The sequence below is a fragment of the Arachis stenosperma genome, chromosome 4 (assembly GCF_014773155.1).
Source record: "Arachis stenosperma cultivar V10309 chromosome 4, arast.V10309.gnm1.PFL2, whole genome shotgun sequence".
In the NCBI taxonomy this organism is placed as follows: domain Eukaryota; kingdom Viridiplantae; phylum Streptophyta; class Magnoliopsida; order Fabales; family Fabaceae; genus Arachis; species Arachis stenosperma.
This window is the reverse complement of record NC_080380.1, coordinates 60,841,017-60,852,895: the sequence shown is the minus strand read 5'-3', so window position 1 is coordinate 60,852,895 and position 11,879 is coordinate 60,841,017. Positions and strand designations below refer to the sequence as shown.

General features: G+C 40.4%; 1 non-coding gene across 1 annotated transcript; it reads right to left on the bottom strand.

The window, feature by feature from the left end:
- Nucleotides 1-8,102: 8,102 nt before the first annotated feature.
- On the bottom strand, nucleotides 8,103-8,210 carry LOC130978035 (small nucleolar RNA R71). The gene has a single exon (XR_009085699.1). It is a non-coding gene; the product is annotated as a small nucleolar RNA R71 (small nucleolar RNA).
- Nucleotides 8,211-11,879: the final 3,669 nt, after the last annotated feature.

Below are 11,879 nucleotides of genomic sequence, written 5' to 3'. Positions count from 1 at the left end.
GGATTTCAATTTCCCAAGAAATATCTTGATCCATGAGTTAAATAGAAGAACTTTTTGACCCGGCTCAAACACTCTGGTGACTATCTTTCTAATCCTTTGTCTTCTCCTTGCAGAGCATGGTATTTCCATATACTGTGCTTCGGAATTCATCAAGCTCATTAAGTTGGAGAAACCTCTTCTCTCCAGTAGTCTTGGCATCAAAATTCAGGAATTTTGTAGCCCAGAAGACTCTATGCTTTAACTCCACAAGCAAGTGACAGGCCTTTCCATAGACTAACTAGTCAGAAGAGATGCCAATACGGGTCTTGAAGGCTGTCTGGTAAGCCCAGAGTGCATCATCGATCTTCCTAGCCAGTCCTTTCTCAAAGCATTGATAGTTTTCTCTAGAATCCGCTTGAGCTCTCTATTAGAGACCTCTACCTGTCCACTTGTCTGAGGGTGATATGGGATAGCTACTTTATGTTGGACTCCATACTTTTGAAGAAGAGAGTCCAACTGTTTATTGTAGAAGTGACTTCTCCTATCACTGATCAAGGCCCTTGGGACACCAAACCTATTGAAGATATATCGTTGCAAGAAGCTTATCACAACTCTGGCGTTATTGGTGGGTAAACATGTTATAAAAAGCTCATCACCTCTGGTGTGCCTAATCTAAACATTCAAACTCCTGAAGAAGGAGTGATGAGTGGATATTTTATATGCTTTTTGGCATCAATTTCTTAGTGTTTTCAGTATGTTTTGTTAAGTTTAAGTAGGTTTTAATGCAAAATTCACTTCTTTGGACATTACTTTGAGCTTTTATATTTTTCTATGATTTTAGGTGAATTTTGGGTGACTTTGGTGAAGTTCTAGCAAAGTCTAATTCAGAGGCAAGGAAAGCAGAGCACATGCTGTCAGATTCTAACCTCCTTGCCTTCAAACAAGCGTTTCTGGAGCTACAGAGGTCAAAATGACACATTCTCAGTGGGGTTGGAAAGCTGACTTCTAGTGCTTTCCATCAATATTGAATTGTCTATGCTTTTCTTTAGATTGGACAGCCCAAAATCGGCGTTTAAGGCCCAAACTACCCCCATATGGGCCGTTCAACACCCCAAGAGGACCAAGGTTGGCGTTGAACGCCCAAACCTGGGGTTCAATGCCACAAAAGGAGCAAGGAAGCAGCAATCTTATCCCCTAGTGGGCATTCAACACCCACTTCTTCAAGTTGGACACCAAGCTCTACTCAAATACTCACCATGTGGGCCCAGAAGTGGATTTTCGCACATTTAGCTTAGTTTTTTTCAATTTTGTAATTTTGTAATTATTATTAATGTCTCTTTAGGTTTAGGGTAGTATAAATAGAAAGGAGATCACCATTGTTTACTATCTCTCCATCATCACTTTCGAATATTTCAGTCATTACTGTATAATATGAGCAACTAAACCTCCTAGGTTAAGGTTAGGAGCTTTGCTGATTCCTATGAATTAATACAAGTACTTTTCCATTTCAATCAATGTGTGATTCTATTCTATGATGCATTGTCATTCTTCATTCTTAGGAATCTTGATTCTACATGAGTTCTTACGAGTCCTGACCCGGATAGTATTGAACTACAGCTTGAGGATGCATCACAGGTTCCAACAGAATTATCTGGATTAATTGGGTATGTAACATATAGCCCCATTAGTCAGGGGCAATTGATGTTCTTGTGGCTCTAAGGGCTAGAACCATAAGAGTAGCAATCTCTGATCTGGAAGATCCGACCTTGTCTGTGGCGTTTTGAGTAGGATCAATAGAGAGATTGACTAGCGTGCGCGTCATCCTCTCCCAGATTGATCTAGTCCGTTTGGATGTTCGGTCTGGACTTGAGGAGAATAATGACCATGACCCATGGTTTAATCAATTATAGCCATGCCATTGAAGGAATCATACATTATTGAAGTAGAGAGGATGACGTGTGAATTCAGAAGAAGAAGCACCTCTGAAGCCTTAACTGACGTCTCATCACTATTTCTTTGTTAATTCTCTATTTCTTTGTTAATTCTCTATAGTTAGTTTACTTTGGATGCATTTGACATTTCTATTTTCATTTGCCAGAGCTATGATCAACTAAACACCATTTCATTGGGGGCAGGAGCTATGTTGTAATTCAGTGGATCAATAATAGTTATTATAGTTCTTCTTCTATTCATTTTCTTTGATTTGCTTGAAAGCTTTCGGTGTTCATCCAATTGTGCAATTGTCTTAGAAGATAAATTATTCATACTTAGATTCCCTCTGAACCTTGGAAGAGGAATGAGGGAATCATGCTAGAAATTCTTTCTCATGCTAGACTAGATTGGGAATTGGTCGGATATAGTGACATATAATCCTCCCGATGCTTTGATCTAGAAAAGTATGTGGTATAATCAGTGATCGTACTTCATCTCTTCCCATGAGAAATTAGATCAAAGAATTGGGCAATTGTTCAAGCTTAGAAAGATTTCATTGCCAAGGAATTGGGATTCAATCACCTAAGATTGCCAAGAGATCAATGAGTTGCATGAATTGAGGAAGAGATCAGTATGAACGTGATCTAGAGAATGCAACATCACCTGAACCCAATGAGCTTCCCCATTCTTATCTTCCCATTCTCTATATTCTTTTTAATTTAATGTTCATCACCCCCATTCCCATTTAATTTCTTTCTATTTCATTTCTGCACTTTACATTCAGTAATTTACATTACAGTAGTTTAATTCAGCTATTTACCTTTCCGTCATTTACATTTCTTGCTATTTATGTTTTTCGCTATTTAAATTTCTGCAATCTCAACTAAATTATATTTAGTTCAACTAGACCATCCCTCTGATTAAGGTTGATCAATGATGAGCGGATAATTTATACGCTTTTTGGCATTGTTTTTACATAGTTTTTAGTATGATTTAGTTAGTTTTTAGTATATTTTTATTAGTTTTTAAGAAAAATTCACATTTCTAGACTTTATTATGGGTTTGTGTGTTTTTCTGTAATTTCAGGTATTTTTTGGCTAAAATTGATGGACCTGAGCAAAAATCTGATTCAGAGGATGAAAAAGGACTGCTGATGCTGTTGGATTCTGACCTCCCTGCACTCGAAATGGAATTTTTGGAGCTACAAAGGCCCAAATGGCGCACTCTATACTTTGCCCGAGTTTAGACGACGCAAACTGGCGTTCAATGCCAGCTTTTTGCCCTATTATGCTGTTAAACGCCAGAAACAAGTTGCAAGCTAGAGTTAAATGCCCAAAACAGGCTGCAAACTGGCGTTTAACTCCAAGAAAAGTCTCTACACATGAAAGCTTCAATGCTCAGCCCAAGCGCACACTAAATGGGCCCGGAAGTGGATTTCTGCATCATTTACTTATTTCTGTAAACCTAGTAACTAGTTTAGTATAAATAGAACTTTTTACTATTGTATTAGGGGTCTCATTTTCTCTATTTTCGAATTCATATGCCATTTTGGGGAGGCTGGCCTCACGACCATGCCTAGACCTTGTTCTTATGTATTTTCAACGGTAGAGTTTCTACACACCATAGATTAAGGTGTGGAGCTCTGCTGTTCCTCGAGTATTAATGGAATTACTAAAGTTTTCTATTTAATTCATGCTTATTCCTATTCTAAGATATGCATTCGCACATAAGAACATGATGAATGTGAGGATTATGTGACACTCATCACCATTCTCACTTATGAACGCGTGATTGACAACCGCTTCCATTCTACATGAAAACAAGCTTGAAGGTATATCTCTTGGGTTTCTAATCAATGATTCACATCGACTCCCCTCTGACAATGGGCATCTGAATCCAAGATTAGAATCTTCGTGGTATAGGCTATAATCCATTGGCAGCATTCCTGAGATCCGGAAAGTCTAAACCTTGTCTGTTGTATTCTGAGTAGGATCTGGGATGGGATGACTATGACGAGCTTCAAACTCGTGACTGTAGGGCGTAGTGACAGATGCAAAAGGATAGTAAATCCTATTCCTACACAATCGAGAACCAACAAATTATTAGCCATACGATATATGTTTATGGTATTTTTCATCCGAGACGAGAAATTCGACAGTTGATTAGCCGTCCAGAAACCGTAGAAGACTGATGAGCGGATAATTTGTATACTTTTTGGCATTGTTTTTAGTATGTTTTTGATATGATATAGTTAGTTTTTAGTATATTTTTATTAGTTTTTAATTAAAATTCACTGTTTTTAATTAAAATTCACTTTTCTGGACTTTACTATGAGTTTGTGTGTTTTTCTGTGATTTCAGGTATTTTCTGGCTGAAATTGAGGGATCTGAGCAAAAATCTGATCCAGAGACTCAAAAGGACTGCAGATGCTGTTGGATTCTGACCTCCCTGCACTCGAAGTGGATTTTCTGGAGCTACAGAAGCCCAATCGGCGCGCTCTTAACGGCGTTGGAAAGTAGACATCCTGGGCTTTCCAGCAATATATAATAGTCCATACTTTGCCCAAGATTTGATGGCCCAAACCGGCGTTCAAAGTCACCTCAAGGAATCCCAGCGTTAAACGCTGGAACTGGCACCCAAATGGGAGTTAAACGCCCAAACTGGCACCAAAGCTGGCGTTTAACTCCAAGAAGAGTCTCTACACGAAATTGCTTCATTGCTCAGCCCAAGCACACACCAAGTGGGCCCGAAAGAGGATTTTTATGTCATTTACTCATTTCTGTACACCCTAGGCTACTAGTTTCTTATAAGTAGGACCTTTTACTATTGTATAGAAATCTTTTGATCACTTTTAGATCTCTAGATCATCTTTGGACATTTTAGTTCTTAGATCACTGGGAGGCTGGCCATTCGGCCATGCCTAGACCTTATGCTTATGTATTTTCAACGGTGGAGTTTCTACACACCATAGATTAAGGTGTGGAGCTCTGCTGTACCTCGAGTATTAATGCAATTACTATTGTTCTTTCATTCAAATTCCGCTTGTTCTTTATCCAAGATATCACTTGTTCTTCAACATGATGAAGGTGATGATTGACGCCCATCACCATTCTCACTCATGAACAAGGTGACTGACAACCATTCTTGTTCTACAAGCATATGAGGCTTAGTGAATATCTCTTGGATTCCTGATTGCACGATGCATGGTTGATCGCCTGACAACCGAGTGCTCGCCTGACAAACGAGCCAACCATTCCGTGAGATCAGAGTCTTCGTGGTATAGGCAAGAACTGATGGCAGCATTCAAGAGAATCCGGAAGGTCTAACCTTGTCTGTGGTATTCTGAGTAGGATTCAATGATTGAATGACTGTGACGTGCTTCAAACCTGTAACCTACTGGGTGTTAGTGACAGACGCAAAAGTTATTCTATTCCGGTAGGGGAGGGAACCACACCGGTGATTGGCAGCACTGTGACAGAGTGTGTGCATTAGCTTTCACTGCGAGGATGGGAGGTAGCTGCTGACAACAGTGAGACCCTATACGAGCTTGCCATGGAAAGGAGTAAGAAGGATTGGATGAAGACAGTAGGAAAGCAGAGAGACGGAAGGGAAGGCATCTTCATGCGCTTATCTGAAGTTCCTACCAATGAATTACATAAGTATCACTATCTTTATCTTTTATGTTATTTTCGTTCATCACCATATATATCTGAGTTTGCCTGACTAAGATTTACAAGATGACCATAGCTTGCTTCAATACTAACAATCTCCGTGGGATCGACCCTTACTCACGTAAGGTTTATTACTTGGACGACCCAGTGCACTTGCTGGTTAGTTGTGCGAAGTTGTGTAATGCCATGGTATTGAGCGCACCAAGTTTTTGGAGCCATTACCAGGGATTATGAGAGTTGTGAAAAAGTATAGTTCACAATTTCGCGCACCAAGTTTTTGGCGCCGTTGCCGGGAATTGTTCTAGTTTTGAGCAAGCCTTTGGTAACATCAGTGCCAAGATCCGGCAACAACATCAAATTTTTGGTGTTATTGCCCGGGATTGTTCAGGCTGGACAACTGACGGTTCATCTTGTTGCTTAGATTAGGTATTTTTTTTCGAAATTCTTGAAGATGAATTCTAGAGTTTCATGATGATTTGTTGAAATCTGGCTGGCTGAGAAGCCATGTCTAATCTGATTGGACCGAGGTTTCAACTTATCACCACAAGAGCTTGTTGATTTTCATCAATTTTGCTTTTGGAGCAGTGATCTGCTAAGATTTGGCTGACCTTTGGTCATGTCTAGTGTTTTGGACCGGAGCTTTCCTTGAAAGCTTGGCTGGCTGTGAAGCCATGTCTAATGCCTGGACCGGAGTCTTAGACTAGCATTGCACTGATTCCTGGAATTCTCATTAAGAATTTTGATACCTTTTCCCACTTAATTTTTGAAAAACAAAAAAAAAATTTACAAAATCATAAAAAAACCCAAAAATATTTGATGTTTCTTGCTTGAGTCTAGTGTCTCATCTTAAGTTTGGTGTCAAATGCATGTTTTTGTTATATTTCTCGAATCCATGCATATATTTCTTGTTTTGATCTTTAAATTCTATTGACTTGAGTGTTCATGTGTCTCATATAGTGTCAGTAGTACACAAACTGCTAAGTTTGGTGTCTTGCATGCATTGTTATTTGATTATTGTTGCATTTTGATTATTGAAAATCCAAAAATATTTTTAATTTGTGTCTTTTCAAGTCAATGATACAAGGGATTGAAGACTCAGAACACACTGCAGAGGAATTATACAGAAAAAGCTGAGCATTCAAAAATGCCCAGTGAAGAAGGCAGACTGGCGTTTAAACGCCAGCCAGGGCACCTGGTTGGGCGTTTAACGCCCAAAAAGGTAGCATTTTGGGCGTTAAACGCCAGAATGTATACCATTCTGGGCGTTTAACGCCAGGATGGTGCTAGGGGGAAGATTTTGTTTTCAAATCAATTTTTTTCAAGTTTTTCAAAATCAAATCTTTTTCAAATCAAATCTTTTCACTCAATGTTTTCAAAATTAATTTCTTTCCTTTCAAAGATACTTACTAACAATTAATGATTTGATTGAACATTTTTTGCCTTTTCTGTTAAGGAAGGTTTTATGTTTGAATCATATCTTTTCTTGTTAGGCAAGTCACTAATTTTCCAAATCAAATCTTTTAAAATAATTTTCAAAACATATCTTTTAAAATGGTTTTCAAATCATATCTTCTCAATCACATCTTTTTAAGACAATAACCTTTCAATCATATTTTTTTCATCATATCTTTTTCAAATTAGTTTTCAATCAAATCTTTTTAGTTTCTAATTTCAAAATCTTTTTCAAAAATCACTTGATTTCTCTTCCACTTTCAATTTTCGAAAATTATCAATCATATTTTCAAAATGTTTTCAAAATCTTTTAATTGAATTTTCGAAAATCCTCTTCCCTCCTTCTCACATCCTTCTATTTATGGAGTACCACTCCTTCTAAATGCACAATTCGAACCTTATCTAATTAAAGTTCGAATTCTTCTTCCCCTTCTTCTTTCTATTTCTCTTTTCCTCTGACATTTCAAGGAATCTCTATACTGTGACATAGAGGATTCCACATTTTCTTTTTCTCTTCTCTTTCATATGAGCAGGAGCAGAGACAAAGGCATTCTTGTTGAAGCTGATCCTGAACCCGAAAGGACCTTGAAGAGAAAGCTAAGAGAAGTCAAAGCACAACTCTCTTTAGAGGACCTGACCGAATTCTTCAAAGAAGAAGAACCCATGGCAGCCGAAAACAACAACAATGCCAACAATGCAAGGAAGGTGCTGGGTGACTTCACTGCACCTACTCCTGATTTCTATGGGAGAAGCATCTCTATCCCTGCCATTGGAGCAAACAACTTTGAGCTTAAGCCTCAATTAGTTTCTCTAATGCAACAGAATTGCAAGTTCCATGGACTTCCAATGGAAGATCCTCATCAGTTTTTAGCTGAATTCTTGCAAATCTGTGACACAGTCAAGACTAATGGGGTTAACCCTGAGGTCTACAGACTGATGCTATTCCCTTTTGCTGTAAGAGACAGAGCTAGAATATGGTTGGATTCTCAACCTAAAGAAAGCCTGGACTCTTGGGAAAAGCTAGTCAATGCCTTCTTGACAATGTTCTTTCCACCACAAAGATGGAGTAAGCTTAGAGTGGAAGTCCAAACCTTCAGACAGAAGGATGGAGAATCCCTCTATGAAGCTTGGGAAAGATACAAACAATTAATCAGAAGATGTCCTTCAGACATGCTTTCTGAATGGAGCATCATAGGTATTTTCTATGATGGTCTCTCTGAACTATCTAAGATGTCCTTGGATAGCTCTGCTGGAGGATCTCTTCATCTGAAGAAGACGCCTGCAGAAGCTCAGGAATTGATTGAAATGGTTGTAAATAACCAATTCATGTACACTTCTGAAAGGAATCCTGTGAACAATGGGACTAGTCAGAAGAAAGGAGTTCTTGAGATTGACACTCTGAATGCCATATTGGCTCAGAATAAAATATTGACTCAACAAGTCAATTTGATTTCTCAAAGTCTGTCTGGAATGCAAAATGCACCAAACAGTACTAAGGATGCTTCATCTGAGGAAGAAGCTTATGATCCTGAGAACCCTTCCATGGAAGAGGTGAATTACCTAGGAGAACCCTATGGAAATACCTACAATTCTTCATGGAGAAATCACCCAAATCTCTTATGGAAGAATCAAGAGAGACCTCAACAAGGTTTCAATAACAATAATGGTGGAAGAAACAGGTTTAGCAATGGCAAGCCTTTTCCATCATCTTCTCAGCAACAGACAGAGAGTTCTAAGCAGAATACTTCTGACTTAGCAACAATGGTCTCTGATCTAATAAAGACCACTCAAAGTTTCATGAATGAAACAAGGTCCTCCATCAGAAATTTGGAAGGACAAGTGGGTCAGCTGAGCAAGAAGGTTACTGAACTCCCTCCTAGTACTCTCCCAAGTAACAGAAGAAACAGAAGAAAATCCAAAAGGAGAGTGCAAGGCCATCAACATGGCCGAATATGGAGAGGAAAGAGAGGAAGAAGACGCCACTGAGAAAGACCCCAGTGGGCGTGCACCACTCTCCTCTGAGTTCCTCAATGAGGAACAATGGGAATCTGAGGCTCAAAATGAGACCATAGAGATTCCATTGGACTTACTTCTGCCATTCATGAGCTCTGATGAGTATTCTTCCTCTGAAGAGGATGAGTATGTCACTGAAGAGCAAGTTGCTAAATACCTTGGAGCAAACATGAAACTAAATGACAAGTTATTTGGAAATGAGACTTGGGAGGATGAACCTCCCTTGCTCACCAAAGAACTGGATGACTTGTCTAGGCAGAAACTGCCTCAAAAGAGGCAGGATCCTGGGAAGTTTTCTATACCTTGTACCATAGGCACCATGACCTTCAAGAAGGCCTTGTGTGACTTAGGGTCAAGTGTGAACCTCATGCCCCTCTCTGTAATGGAGAAATTAGGGATCTTTGAGGTGCAAGCTGCAAGAATCTCATTAGAGATGGCAGACAATTCAAGAAAACAAGCTCATGGACTTGTAGAGAATGTTTTGGTAAAGATTGAAGACCATTACATCCCTACTGATTTCATAGTCCTGGAGACTGGGAAGTGCATGGATGAATCCATCATCCTTGGCAGACCCTTCCTAGCCACAGCAAGGGCTGTGATTGATGTTGATAGAGGAGAGTTGATCATTCAAGTGAATGAAGAATCCTTGGTGTTTAAGGCCCAAGGACATCCCTCTATCATCATGGAGAGGAAGCATGAAGAGCTTCTCTCAAAACAGAGCCAAGCAGAGCCCCCACAGTCAAACTCTAAGTTTGGTGTTGGGAGGCCACAACCAAACTCTAAGTTTGGTGTTGAACCCCCACATTCAAACTCTAAGTTTGGTGTTGGGAGGTTCCAACACGGTTCTGAGCATTTCTGAGGCTCCATGAGAGTCCTCTGTCAAGCTAATGACATTAAAGAAGCGCTTGTTGGGAGGCAACCCAATGCTTTATAGTTAACTATTTTCTTTTGTTATTTTTGTAGGTTGATGATCATAAGAAGTCACAAAAACAATGAAAAAAGAAAAAACAGAATGAAAAACAGGAAGAAAAACAGCACACCCTGGAGGAGAAGAAGCTGGCGTTCAAACGCCAGTAATGCTAGCTGTTGGGCGTTTAACGCCCAGTCTGGCACCATTCTGGGCGTTTAACGCCAGAAAGGGGCACCAGACTGGCGTTAAACGCCAGTAAAGGGCAAGAACCTGGCGTTAAACGCCAGGAATGGGCACCAGCCCGGCGTTTAACGCCAGAAATGGCTCAAAATGTGATTTTGAGCAACATTTGGTGCAGGGATGACTTTTCCTTGACACTACAGGATCTGTGGACCCCACAGGACCCTACCATCACTCTCTCTCTTCTTCCCCCATTCACCAATCACCTCAACACCTCTTCCCCAAAAACCCTTCACCTATCAAATCCCATCTTTCTCTTCACCACTCACATCCATCCTTCATAAATCCCCACCAACCTCACCCTTCAAATTCAAACCACTTTCCCTCCCAAACCCACCCTCCATGGCCGAACCTTTACCCCCCTCTCTCCTATAAATACCCTTCTTCAACCCTTCATTTTCACACAACCTAAACACCCTTTCTTACCCTTCTTGGCCGAACACACCACCTTCTCCCTCTTCCTCATTTTTTCTTCTTCTACTCTCTTCTTTCTTCTTTTGCTCGAGGACGAGCAAACATTTTAAGTTTGGTGTGGTAAAAGCGTTGCTTTTTCGTTTTTCCATAACCATTTATGGCATCCAAGGCCGGAGAAACCTCTAGAAAGAGGAAAGGGAAGGCAAAGGCTTCCACCTCCGAGTCATGGGAGATGGATAGATTCCTCTCAAGGGTGCATCAAGACCACTTCTATGAAGTTGTGGCCTTGAAGAAGGTGATCTCTGAGGTCCCCTTTTCACTCAAAAAGGGTGAATATCCGGAGATCCGCCATGAGATCCGAAGAAGAGGTTGGGAAGTTCTTACCAACCCCATTCAACAAGTCGGAATCTTGATGGTTCAAGAGTTCTATGCCAATGCATGGATCACCAAGAACCATGACCAAAGTGTGAACCCGAATCCAAAGAATTATCTCACTATGGTTCGGGGGAAATACTTGGATTTTAGTCCGGAGAGTGTGAGGGTGGCGTTCAACTTGCCTATGATGTAAGGAGATGAGCACCCTTACACTAGAAGGGTCAACTTTGATCAAAGGTTGGACCAAGTCCTCACAGTCATATGTGAAGAGGGCGCACAATGGAAGCAAGATTCAAGAGGAAAGCCGGTCCAATTGAGAAGGCATGACCTCAAGCCCGTGGCTAGAGGATGGTTAGAGTTCATACAACGCTCAATCATCCCCACTAGCAACCGGTCCGAAGTTACCATAGACCGGGCCATCATGATCCATAGTATCATGATTGGAGAAGAAATAGAGGTTCATGAGGTTATAGCCCAAGAACTCTATAAGGTGGCGGACAAGACCTCCACCTTGGCAAGGTTAGCCTTTCCTCATCTCATTTGTCACCTCTGTTATTCAGTTGGAGTTGACATAGAGGGAGACATTTCCATTGATGAGGACAAGCCCATCACCAAGAAAAGGATGGAGTACACAAGAGATCTCACTCACCATGAGATCCCTGAGATTCCTCAAGGGATGAATTTTCCTCCACAAAACTATTGGGAGCAACTAAACACCTCCCTAGGAGAGCTAAGTTCCAACATGGGACAACTGAGGGTGGAGCATCAAGAACACTCCATCATCCTTCATGAAATTAGAGAAGATCAAAGAATCATGAGGGAAGAGCAACAAAGACAAGGAAGAGACATTGAGGAGCTCAAGCACTCCATAGGATCTTCAAGAGCAAGAAAGA